This window comes from Protomyctophum parallelum (assembly GCF_964188405.1).
Source record: "Protomyctophum parallelum genome assembly, chromosome: 3".
In the NCBI taxonomy this organism is placed as follows: Eukaryota; Metazoa; Chordata; class Actinopteri; order Myctophiformes; family Myctophidae; genus Protomyctophum; species Protomyctophum parallelum.
In genome coordinates, this window is record NC_139698.1 from 6,941,996 (window position 1) to 6,956,164 (window position 14,169).

Sequence of the window (14,169 nt, forward strand, 5' to 3'; positions counted from 1 at the left end):
TGTGTGAACTACTGGCTTAGATTGTAGAATTAGCCTTAGGTTTTAATGGGTTAAAGATGCACTCACTGACATCGAAAGAGTGACGCCTGGCCTGAAGCAAACCTTATTATTCACACAAGACTTTCTCTCAAGTCCACATGTGATATTTACAATTAATTTAGTAAAGTCTATAGCCTATGTACAAATAGACCGATTAGTGGGAATAGATCAGGTTACACAATCTATTGTTAAAATGTTGCACGGAATTCGGAAGGCAATCTCAGCTAATCAGGATGGAGTATGAAAACATTTGAAAGACCTGTTTCGTTTGATGGTTATAGAGAGGCTGTGTACCGATTTCCGTGATGTTTGGACAAAATCAGCAGTATGTACTGTCAGAAAATGTGTGTCACAAAAGTGGCCTCTTGGTGGCGCTATAACAGGACCATGTGAAAAATGGGGGCAGAAGTTCAGCTCTGACATCCAGGGAGTGTGTGCAGAGCGTGGCTGCAATCAAGCCAACAGTGCCAGATTAGATTAGCTGTCCACACACGGACACACACACACACACACACACGCACACACACACACACACACACACACACACACACACACACACACACACACACACACACACACACACACACACGCACACACACACACACACACACACACACACACACACACACACAGAGAGAGAGAGAGAGAGAGAGAGACACCAAATCAGCCTGCTATCTAATCAAGCAAAACAGCAGGAGCTCATAACTAGAGTGGTGCGCCAAGGTTGGCCTCATGCTGAACACAAAGAAAAGTGAGGTCATGACCTTTATAACATCCCCCGAGAACATCTGCCCCTAACACCAATATAATTAAGGCACTGCTCTGGAGGAGGTCAGCCACTTTAAACATCTGCCCCTAACAACAATAGGAGGAGGTCAGCCACTTTAAACATCTGCCCCTAACAACAATATAATTAAGGCACTGCTCTGGAGGAGGTCAGCCACTTTAAACATCTGCCCCTAACAACAATATAATTAAGGCACTGCTCTGGAGGAGGTCAGCCACTTTAAACATCTGCCCCTAACACCAATATAATTAAGGCACTGCTCTGGAGGAGGTCAGCCACTTTAAACATCTGCCCCTAACAACAATATAATTAAGGCACTGCTCTGGAGGAGGTCAGCCACTTTAAACATCTGCCCCTAACAACAATATAATTAAGGCACTGCTCTGGAGGAGGTCAGCCACTTTAAACATCTGCCCCTAACAACAATAGAAGGAGGTCAGCCACTTTAAATACCTGGGAGCAGTGCTGGAGAAAGTACTCAAAGTAAAAGTATCAATAGTGCAATATAGAACTACTACGTTACAAGCAAAATGTATAGGCCTAATTGAGTATTGGCATCAAAATGTACTTAAAAGTACTCATTGTCACAGAATGTCCCATTTCATGTGCAACAATCAGATCTACAAGCTCACAATGCGTCGCGACGGATTGTGAGCATGTAGATCGGCTATTTTCAACTGGCCGAAATGTATACAGCACTGAAGTGGTTACTGTATTTTTGTTTTGTAATTATCATCCAAACCTACAAAGTAGACTCTGACTCTAGGGTGAGAAGTTCAGTCACGCGAGAGAGACTCGGAGTAGAGTCGCTGTTCTTCGCCTGGAAAGGAGCCAGCTTAGGTGGTTCGGGCATCTGGTTAGGATGCCTCTCGGGCGTCTCCCTAGGGATGTCCTCAAGGACCACGTCCCACTAGGAGGAGCCCCCGGGGCAGACCAAGGTCCACGTCCCGCTAGGAGGAGACCTCGGGGCAGACCAACGACCACGTCCCGTTAGGAGGAGACCCCGGGGCAGACCAACGACCACGTCCCGTTAGGAGGAGACCCCGGGGCAGACCAAGGTCCACGTCCCGCTAGGAGGAGACCTCGGGGCAGACCAACGACCACGTCCCGTTAGGAGGAGACCCCGGGGCAGACCAAGGTCCACGTCCCGCTAGGAGGAGACCTCGGGGCAGACCAACGACCACGTCCCGTTAGGAGGAGACCCCGGGGCAGACCAAGGACCACGTCCCGTTAGGAGGAGACCCCGGGGCAGACCAAGGACCACGTCCCACTAGGAGGAGCCCCCGGGGCAGACCAAGGACCACGTCCCACTAGGAGGAGCCCCCGGGGCAGACCAAGGACCACGTCCCACTAGGAGGAGCCCCCGGGGCAGACCAAGGACCACGTCCCGTTAGGAGGAGACACCGGGGCAGACCAACGACCACGTCCCGTTAGGAGGAGACCCCGGGGCAGACCAAGGACCACGTCCCGCTAGGAGGAGACCCCGGGGCAGACCAAGGCGCAGTAGGAGGAATCACATCGACTCACTGGCCTTGGAACGCCTCGGGATCCCTCAGGATCGTTACTAGTGTTGCTCTGGAGAGGGACGTCTGGAGCTCTCTGGTGGAGCTGTTGCCCCCATGACCCGACTACGGATAAGCGGTTGAAGATGAATGGATGGATGGATGGATCTACAAAGTAACTAGTAAAGCACAAATACCTCAAAATTGTACTTAAGTACAACACTGTGTACTTAGTTACTTTCCACCACTGGCTGGGTGGGAGCATGGGTCTACTCCGCAGTAGTCTCTCAAGACAGACTGTTGAGGAAAAGAGGGCGTTTGCAATTCCTTTCTTTTGTTTTTACGATGGGTTCTCAGATTGACTCCACAGAGAAGGACCTTACACAGTTACACTGACAGACAGCACTCCCATGGAGAGCTCTTAATGGCAATCCAACATCCCCCGACACATCTGCTACTGTGGAGTCCATTCTTCTCCTTTACCGCTGTGAGGGATGAACACTGAGGCAAGGCCCTACAGAACACTGAGGCAAGGCCCTACAGAACACTGAGGCAAGGCCCTACAGAACACTGAGGCAAGGCCCTACAGAACACTGAGGCAAGGCCCTACAGAACACTGAGGCAAGGCCCTACAGAACACTGAGACAAGGCCCTACAGAACACTGAGGCAAGGCCCTACAGAACACTGAGGCAAGGCCCTACAGAACACTGAGGCAAGGCCCTACAGAACACTGAGGCAAGGCCCTACAGAACACTGAGGCAAGGCCCTACAGAACACTGAGGCAAGGCCCTACAGAACACTGAGACAAGGCCCTACAGAACACTGAGGCAAGGCCCTACAGAACACTGAGGCAAGGCCCTACAGAACACTGAGGCAAGGCCCTACAGAACACTGAGGCAAGGCCCTACAGAACACTGAGGCAAGGCCCTACAGAAACTGTAGCCGGAAGAGTCGTCCCAAAACATGCACTCACCCCCATTTTTTGAGTGGTGCAGCTCCACTCTATTGCCCAGCAAAGTGTGTCCCTGGCTGGCTGGGCCCGTCCGAGCACGGAAATAGTGTCACTGTTGTGCAGCCTAACAATAACAAACACACACACACACGTACACACACACACACACACACACACACACACACACACACACACACACACACACACACACACACACACACACGCAAAGTACAGTACAAATACAGCACAGCACCACTCAGTTGAGACGGGTCTGAATTTTGGGGGACCCAAAATATCTCCCGTTTCAATAGCACAGTAGTACTAGCCCCTCTCAAATCCACATAATATGCGTAGCTGACTCCGGCCATTGACACTCCTTTGTAATGTAAGTACATAGGTGGAGGTCATTGCTTCTTGCCTAACAATGTAATGTAGATGGTCAGTGCTCAGCTGCCCTATATACAAATGCAAATCACCTGTGCAGGAGGCCTACTGCAGGCAGCTATTGGTATGGGCAGCAGTGGCTCAGGGGTGGAGTGGCCAGTAGTACAACAGCTGGATGGGATCCGTGGGGTTCCCAGTTCGATCCCAGGCTCACCCCAAATGTAGCGTCAAAGTGTCCTTGAGCAAGACTCCAAGTCTGCACCGTTAATTGATCCCGATGTGCAGGTTGGTGCCTTGCATGGTTTCCTCTACCATCGGTGTATGCATGGTGGGTGAATGTAATGCACAGTCTATGTAAAGTGCTTTGGATAAAAGCGCCACATAAATGCACCATTTACAAACACATTGTGTTTGTATTGAAACCTTCCTCTACTTTGTATTGTAACCGTGGGTAAATTAGTCCTTTGCATTTAAGCTATCTATAGGAGCAATGAGCATGCAGCCAGCAATCAGCGCTTGGAAACCAGGTGCAAACTTGCAATGCCGCATGTACCCAATTGGTCAAGGACGCAGTCAGGGCTATGCGTATGTTCTGTACTGCCATGTACCGTGGTCAAGGACACAGGCAGGGCTTTAATGTATGTTCTGTACCTAACGGTGTACAGCTGAGTGGTTACAGAGGGAAACAGAAGGTCTCCGTCCCGCTCAGGGTTGGGTTCAGCGCATCAGAAAGACACATTTTCACTGAACACATTCATATGGTCTCAGTCAGGTCACTGTACACATTCATATGGTCTCAGTCACTGAACACATTCATATGGTCTCAGTCAGGTCAAAGACACATTTTCACTGTACACATTCATATGGTCTCAGTCAGGTCAAAGACACATTTTCACTGTACACATTCATATGGTCTCAGTCAGGTCAAAGACACATTTTCACTGTACACATTCATATGGTCTCAGTCAGGTCAAAGACACATTTTCACTGTACACATTCATATGGTCTCAGTCAGGTCAAAGACACATTTTCACTGTACACATTCATATGGTCTCAGTCAGGTCAAAGACACATTTTCACTGTACACATTCATATGGTCTCAGTCAGGTCAAAGACACATTTTCACTGTACACATTCATATGGTCTCAGTCAGGTCAAAGACACATTTTCACTGTACATTCATATGGTCTCAGTCAGGTCAAAGACACATTTTCACTGTACACATTCATATGGTCTCAGTCAGGTCAAAGACACATTTTCACTGTACACATTCATATGGTCTCAGTCAGGTCAAAGACACATTTTCACTGTACACATTCATATGGTCTCAGTCAGGTCAAAGACACATTTTCACTGAACACATTCATATGGTCTCAGTCAGGTCAAAGACACATTTTCACTGTACATTCATATGGTCTCAGTCAGGTCAAAGACACATTTTCACTGTACATTCATATGGTCTCAGTCAGGTCAAAGACACATTTTCACTGTACATTCATATGGTCTCAGTCAGGTCAAAGACACATTTTCACTATACACATTCATATGGTCATTTTCACTGTACACATTCATATGGTCATTTTCACTGTACACATTCATATGGTCATTTTCACTGTACACATTCATATGGTCATTTTCACTGTACACATTCATATGGTCATTTTCACTGTACACATTCATATGGTCATTTTCACTGTACACATTCATATGGTCATTTTCACTGTACACATTCATATGGTCATTTTCACTGTACACATTCATATGGTCTCAGTCAGGTCGAAACCTCTAATGTCCAAAACCTTTCAGGATTCAAATAATTTAGCAGATCTATACAATCTCAAAATGTGTCGCTTCAACGTCGCATTATTATAATGCAAGTCTTTTTTTTTTTTTCTAAATTTTTATCCCACGATTTTGTAACCCAGTTTTCTTTTCACCCAGTGCCAATTAGCTAATGTAATCCTGGGCGCTACACTTCCTCTGCCAACCTGGGGGGGCAGCGGACTGACCTCATGCCTCCTTCTATGCATGAGGAGTCCAAGCTGCTTCTTTTCACCTGACAGAGGGGAATTTCCCCGGCCGGACGTAGCGCGTGGAAGGGACACGTTATTCCGACCAGTTCCTTTCCCCTCCATCAGGCGCCCCAGCTGGCCAGGGGGAGGTATAATGCAAGTCTTATTGGCTGTGGAAGGAAACCAGTGGTGCCAATTGTTATTATTAAAGCTTTTTTGTTTTCTTTTTCTGTAAAGTTGCATTTTTTGCGTTATTTGTATGGATTTTCACGACAAGGACCCCCAGATTAATATGTATCATGGGATCCCCATCTCAAAGTATTTTCTGCCAGGGATTTGTGGTCTACAAAAATATAATATAATGTTTTTTTCACTCTTGTTTTGAGAGTCGCTTGAATCATTTTGGGCATGTTTCCATAGACCTCGTTGATTTCTCTCGCTGGCAACACTGGAGGAAACCTGTTTGTTTGTTTGTTTTCTTTCTTTCTTTCTTTTATGATGATTTTGTGTACTACTGCATGGTAATTGTTTTAACCAGGTCTGTTGGCACAATTTTCTATGTTTTACTGTGTTTCCTTGCTATTGTGTTTTTTTTGCTGTGTTTTCGGTGTGTCCTTGTTGTGGAGTGTACCGTTTGCGAAAATAAAAAGCCTATGGGTACCGAGGCTATATAAGTGCACACAGAGACCCAATGGGGTGATGTTGCACTATATGAATAATAAATAAAAATAAAACTGAAACACAGGGAGAACATTCAAACTCCACCCCCATGGGGTTCTGTACCATTACCGGGACCTTGCTGTGAGCTAACAGTGCTAAACACCGTGCTATTATAAACACAGTGCTAAACACAGTGCCGACCTTCAACTGTCACTGACCCCGGAGGAAAACAGATGTTTATACCAGGGACTCAGGGCCAGTATTATAATATAAGCGACATGGGCTTGTAAAGTCGCTTGTAAATATTGGTACAGTAGGGTGGGTCGGTTGTTAGAGCGCGCATGGGGCTTGTTTCTAAACGTGTTCAGTCATATTTATAGTGTGTGAATTAAGTGTAACCAATTCCTGTGTCAGTTTTGACTAAATTAATCCAACATATTATTTTGTAGGTATACCTGCATCATATCGTCACTGTTTGTCAGAAACCTTGTATCTCCAACTTCCAAAATGCAATGTTTTATCGTAAATGAACCGCTTTACTACCATACGTCATAATGGTCTCATGCTTGTAGTTGGGCTATTTTTTGCATGAGTCATGATGACAAGAGTTATGACTCATGCAACTATAGCTCACCATTTCTGTAGTGAAAGTGAGAGTGCAGGGCAACACCACCACACCGTATGAAATCTGGGCACCAAAACAGAGTGGGCACCGGGGACATCTGGGCACCAAAACAGAGTGGGCACCGGGGACATCTGGGCACCAAAACAGAGTGGGCACCGGGGACATCTGGGAACCAAAACAGAGTGGGCACCGGGGACATCTGGGCACCAAAACAGAGTGGGCACCGGGGACATCTGGGCACCAAAACAGAGTGGGCACCGGGGACATCTGGGCACCAAAACAGAGTGGGCACCGGGGAAATCTGGGCACCAAAACAGAGTGGGCACCGGGGACATCTGGGCACCAAAACAGAGTGGGCACCGGGGAAATCTGGGCACCAAAACAGAGTGGGCACCGGGGAAATCTGGGCACCAAAACAGAGTGGGCACCGGGGACATCTGGGCACCAAAACAGAGTGGGCACCGGGGACATCTGGGCACCAAAACAGAGTGGGCACCGGGGACATCTGGGCACCAAAACAGAGTGGGCACCGGGGAAATCTGGGCACCAAAACAGAGTAGGCACCGGGGAAATCTGGGCACCAAAACAGAGTGGGCACCGGGACATCTGGGCACCAAAACAGAGTGGGCACCGTATGAAATCTGGGCACCAAAACAGAGTGGGCACCGTATGAAATCTGGGCACCAAAACAGAGTGGGCACCGGGGAAATCTGGGCACCAAAACAGAGTGGGCACCAAAACAGAGTGGGCACCGGGGAAATCTGGGCACCAAAACAGATTTGGCACCGGGACATCTGGGCACCAAAACAGAGTGGGCACCGGGGAAATCTGGGCACCAAAACAGAGTGGGCACCGGGGAAATCTGGGCACCAAAACAGAGTGGGCACCAGGGAAATCTGGGCACCAAAACAGAGTGGGCACCGGGGAAATCTGGGCACCAAAACAGAGTGGGCACCGTATGAAATCTGGGCACCAAAACAGAGTGGGCACCGGGGAAATCTGGGCACCAAAACAGAGTGGGCACTGGGGACATCTGGGCACCAAAACAGAGTGGGCACCGGGGAAATCTGGGCACCAAAACAGAGTGGGCACCGGGACATCAAACAGAGTGGGCACCGGGACATCTGGGCACCAAAACAGAGTGGGCACCGGGACATCTGGGCACCAAAACAGAGTGGGCACCGGGGACATATCTGGGCACCAAAACAGAGTGGGCACCGGGGACATATCTGGGCACCAAAACAGAGTGGGCACCGGGGACATATCTGGGCACCAAAACAGAGTGGGCACCGGGGACATCTGGGCACCAAAACAGAGTGGGCACCGGGGAAATCTGGGCACCAAAACAGAGTGGGCACCAGGGAAATCTGGGCACCAAAACAGAGTGGGCACCGGGGAAATCTGGGCACCAAAACAGAGTGGGCACCGGGACATCAAACAGAGTGGGCACCGGGACATCTGGGCACCAAAACAGAGTGGGCACCGGGACATCTGGGCACCAAAACAGAGTGGGCACCGGGGACATATCTGGGCACCAAAACAGAGTGGGCACCGGGGACATCTGGGCACCAAAACAGAGTGGGCACCGGGGAAATCTGGGCACCAAAACAGAGTGGGCACCGGGGACATCTGGGCACCAAAACAGAGTGGGCACCGGGGAAATCTGGGCACCAAAACAGAGTGGGCACCAGGGAAATCTGGGCACCAAAACAGAGTGGGCACCGGGGAAATCTGGGCACCAAAACAGAGTGGGCACCGGGACATCAAACAGAGTGGGCACCGGGACATCTGGGCACCAAAACAGAGTGGGCACCGGGACATCTGGGCACCAAAACAGAGTGGGCACCGGGGACATATCTGGGCACCAAAACAGAGTGGGCACCGGGGACATCTGGGCACCAAAACAGAGTGGGCACCGGGGAAATCTGGGCACCAAAACAGAGTGGGCACCGGGGACATCTGGGCACCAAAACAGAGTGGGCACCGGGGAAATATGGGCACCAAAACAGAGTGGGCACCGGGGAAATCTGGGCACCAAAACAGAGTGGGCACCGGGGAAATCTGGGCACCAAAACAGAGTGGGCACCGGGGACATCTGGGCACCAAAACAGAGTGGGCACCGGGACATCTGGGCACCAAAACAGAGTGGGCACCGGGACATCTGGGCACCAAAACAGAGTGGGCACCGGGGACATATCTGGGCACCAAAACAGAGTGGGCACCGGGGACATATCTGGGCACCAAAACAGAGTGGGCACCGGGGACATATCTGGGCACCAAAACAGAGTGGGCACCGGGGACATCTGGGCACCAAAACAGAGTGGGCACCGGGGAAATCTGGGCACCAAAACAGAGTGGGCACCAGGGAAATCTGGGCACCAAAACAGAGTGGGCACCAGGGAAATCTGGGCACCAAAACAGAGTGGGCACCGGGGAAATCTGGGCACATCATTCTGAAGATTAGGCAGCACTATAGGCCCTATAACTATATGTGGAGGACTAGCCACCTCTAGTGCCCATGAAACACATATCACAGAAAGCAGTCATCTTAAAGGAGAATTCCATGCTAGAATGCTTTCTTATCTTTCTTACCTTTCTTTGTAGTTGTTACGTCCCCACCAAAGAGGTCCAGGTGTTTTTTTGTGCAAAAACTCCTTATTGGCTATTTCCCCTACCATAAGCCCTCAATGAATTGCATTGCATTGAATGGGAATTGAATGGGGCTATGGGGTGTTATGCTAATTCGCTTATTTCCATCGAAATAAGTAGTAAAGTGTGCCGCTTGGGATATTATTTACATTATAAAGAGAGGATATATACAAAGAAATTATAATTTTGAGCGATGGAAATAAGTGAATTAGCACAACACCCCATAGCCCCATTCAATTCCCATTCAATTCAATGCAATTCATTTAGGGCTTATGGTAGGGGAAATAGCCAATAAGGAGCTTTTGCACAAAATAACACCTGGACCTCTTTGGTGGGGACGTAACAACTACAAAGAAAGGTAAGAAAGCCTTTTAGTATGGAATTCTCCTTAAACCACTAATCCAAAGGGATATACCTCACCCTGTGCATTGTCTGGAGGAAGCCAAACATAAATATGTTTTACTCTTATGTACCTGGCTGTAATGTGGGTCAGTGACGTGACACCAAAAGAAAATGTGTTTAAAAAAATAAACTTTAAATAACAGGCATAAAAATTATTTACTTTTGTTCTGCACACTCTCATCTTTATGGACACACATTTAGATGTGTTTAGATTAGATGTACCCAAAGATGTAAAGATGTAAGTTGTAACAATAAAGTACAACCTTGAACCTTGTGACTTGTGTGAGATGTACCCCCCCCCCCCCCCCTGCTTGTATCCTTTTTCATGTCAAGGACCCCCAAATGGACACTCATTATGCCACCAGGGACCCCCATAAGAGAAGCTTTTTACGGCTCTAGCAGTGATTCTCACCCCGTTTAATTTCAAGGACCCCCCAGTTTGACATGCACTAGTCTACGCCTACGGACACCCATTTAATGGCATTTCTATCTCTGGGACCCCCAATTCATATTGTAAAATCACTGTTAATTTACAAATGTAGTTAATGTACACTCTCAGAGTTACAGACCCACCCATAAGGCTCCATTTGGTTCCAAACTATCATGTAGCTGTGCCATGAGGACCCCCTGGAACTCCCTCAAGGATTGATTGATTGATTGATTGAAATATTTATTAACAGTTTGTAGAATTTACAGTACATTTTAAGCACAAACTCAATACAAAGACTGTTAACTGTGAGTGGACGACCCAATTAAGCATTACACTTGTTTACAACAGGGTCCACATTGTTCAATTCATCAAAACATTTAGAGACATACAAATAGACACTTCTATGTAGCTAAAGAACAGAACAGGAATTCATCATATAGGAAGCAAAAAGGGAAAAGATACATATACAGTGAGGGGAAATGGGGTGTGGGGGGGGGGGAATTCAGATTTTACAGAGGCCAGTTTCGAATTGCAGCCATCCGTAGGTGCCCTTTGAGAGCGGTTTTGAAGGAGTCAAGGGATTCACATGTCTTAATGACTGTTGGTAGGGCGTTCCACATTTTGGTGGCATAGGAGCGAAAATAATTTAGTCCCTTGTTTGTGCCGAATCTGGGTTGTACATGGTTTGTTGTACTCCCTCTGGTGTTGTGGGTGTGGACTTCGTTTACACTAAGGAAGTATTTAGACAGGTACATGGGACCCCTAGGGGTCCCCGGGCCGGGCCCCACTTTGGGGCCCCACTGATTTACAGCACCTTGTCCTTGTTGTATTGTATCTCTTATTGTTTATGTGGACATGAATACATGACTATGAATTAAAACTAAATGTGTTTTCAGTGAAGGAGAATTAAGACCATCCAGAAGGACTGCTCTCTCTCTCTCTCTCTCTCTCTCTCTCTCGTGCGTCGTGACGTCGGCGATGACGCCGTCCGCGCGCGCCGCACGTCGCGAGCGACTGACGTCACCGGCTCTTTCCCCCCCCCCACCACCACCACCACCCCGCCGTCCGTTGTGTTTGATTGTTTGTTTGAGAGAAAGACACCGAGAGACCGACGAGGCGTTCGGTTCCGTTCGAACCCCAGCAGCACCGACCCGACCGCAGCTACACGACAAGAAGAGAACCCCCCAACGACACGACACACGACACGGCGACCAGGTGAGAGGCCATGTTTGTTCCTTTCTGCGTCCATAGCGGGGTTTTAACGGCTTTTTAGCCGTTGGTTCGTTCTGACGGAGCGGCGGGTTCTCTGGTTTTTTTCCCCTTCTTCTTCCTACACGATGTTACTGAGAGGGAGAGAGAGGGAGAGCGGGTAGAAATGGTGCAGTGACACACACACACACACACACACACACACACACACACACACACACACACACGAGGAGGAGAAGAGGACACACACCGACCACGACCAGCCACACGACACGCGGGGGGCACGGAACGGACGCGCGTACACAGTACACACACGCACGACATGCGTGAACATAACCACATAGGATGTTAACACACACACACACACACACACACACACACACACGGTGGTGGTGTCCATGTGGTTTTGTAAAGTTCCTAGCAGAGAGAGAGATGAGGTGACCTGCGGTGTGTCCTTTTCATAGGATTCCCCACAGTCTGGACTGGAGTCGGTACTGGTGGAACACAGCTATGGGTTAATGCTCTCTGTACTGTTCCATCACATATAGAAACACACGTTTATTTTTTTTATTTTTTTACAACCGTTTATAGCCTATATATGTGTGATTTAAGTTCCTTTTTTCATTTCGGACTAGTGAAACTGAATCTTCTATCAAATGAACACATTATAGGCCTCTAATCCTGCTTTCATATTGTTTATTAATGTATGGGATACATCATATCAAAATATGAAAGTGGTGGTTATTATAAGGCCTAACAGTTGATCGAAAACATAACTCAAAATCCATGTACTGTAACCCAGCTAAGTTTGCGCTTTATTCATCAAATATAGAAACACGTTTATTTAACAGCTCACTCATTCTTGAGATGAGGGACAAAAGTGGAAAAAACATGTCCCACACATAAGAGCCTTATTATTGTTAAAAATAAATTAATTTAATAAAAATAAAAGCACTTGCAAAGTTAAATGTAATACAGTTGTGTATTATTATGCCATTAATTTCATTATAATTGTTTTCATATGCCATCTGAATTAGTTAAAAGCAGGCACTGTACCCAAAAACGCCTGTATTTAGCCTGTCCCCAGCAAGTGGTCATAATTTCAAACTGCTAAAAAAGTGTCTAATACTGTCACAATCACATAAATATACATACTAAATTAAAGTAGATTGTCAACAACATAGCAAACAATATACACAATAATTTTAATTTATATTTTCCATTAGATATCTCATATCAAATGTGTGTCCCACGTCTCCCGTCAACTCCGTCAGGTTTTTTAAAAGTCTTAAATTAATCAGAAAATATTGTCGACAGATTTAGCCTGAAGACTCCTTTTCCAAGTCCCGTTTGTATTTGTTGCAACTGTGGAGCACCTGGTCTGAAAAGCATTCAATTGTTTGATATTTTAAACAAACAATGTTGATATCAGGGTGGTCACAGCTTTTACATGTCAACTCCGTCAGGACATTATTATGATCTTTGTTAAGAATTCCAAAATAATGTTTATTATAAAAGTTTAGGGTTAGGTTTAGCTAACAAATGAAGCAAAAACAAAATGGCTACATTGTACTACAGAGGGTTAAGATGAAAACAAATGACATTTTGTCAACTCCGTCAGACGTCAACTCCGTCAGGTTTTGTGTCTGACGGAGTTGACATGTATCTGACGGAGTTGACAAAAGTGTTCCTAAAACAATAAAATTATAGTTTTTGAATAATGGGACGTATTCTAATTTGGCACACAGTTAGAGCATGCCTTAAGGAACATTTTTGGCTATAGGGCCATCACAGATTTGTCTCGTGGTGACCATGGCAGCCATTTTCCAAAATTGCCGCCACCTGATGTTATTTTACAATAACTCAAGTTCTACACCACCTAGGATCTTGATTCTGGTGACTAAGACTACATTTTCAAGGATGAGGGATACATTGGTACTATTTAGATTTGTCCTGTGACCATGGCAGCCTTTGTTTTTCAAAATGGCCGCCACCTGCTGTTATTTTACAATAACTCAAGTTTTAGACCACATAGGATCTTGATTCTGCCGACTAATAATACATTTTAAAAGATGAGGAATACAGTGGTACTATTTAGATTTGTCCTGTGACCATGGCAGCCATTGTTTTTCAAAGTGACCACCAACCTGCTGTTATTTTACCAATAACTCAAGTTTTAGACCACCAAGGATCTTGATTCTGGCGACTAATCATTACATTTTCAAGGATGAACTTTCTCTGGGAGGGGTCAGGGCTTATTTCAGGTGCAGGTTGAGTTGCTACTGACAGGACATTAAAAGGAGGTGGGCTTTCTGGCCTTTGACTTGTCTCTTTCAGGTACAGACGCACAGTTTGACTTCACTGGCCACTGCAGTGTGGCGTTGTATCTTGGTGGCCTCCTGCCAGTGTTTCTCCATCCTTCTCATGAGCTCTGTGTTCTGGGGCTCTGTTATAGTCAACTTACATTGTCTTGGCTGGAGATTGCTTTCCTGCAGGGTCCAGCCCAGTCTTGTGCAG

At 47.0% G+C, this 14,169-nt stretch overlaps 1 protein-coding gene across 6 annotated transcripts in view; it reads left to right on the top strand.

The window, feature by feature from the left end:
- The first annotated feature begins 11,529 nt into the window (after positions 1-11,529).
- The window catches only part of adar (adenosine deaminase RNA specific), a 65,610-nt gene continuing 62,970 nt past the window's right edge, over positions 11,530-14,169 (top strand). For all 6 annotated transcript variants that reach the window (XM_083760955.1, XM_083760959.1, XM_083760956.1 and 3 more), the window contains exon 1: positions 11,530-11,658. The gene's annotated coding sequence lies outside the window, so the exon portion shown is untranslated. The remainder of the gene's footprint in view (positions 11,659-14,169) is intronic.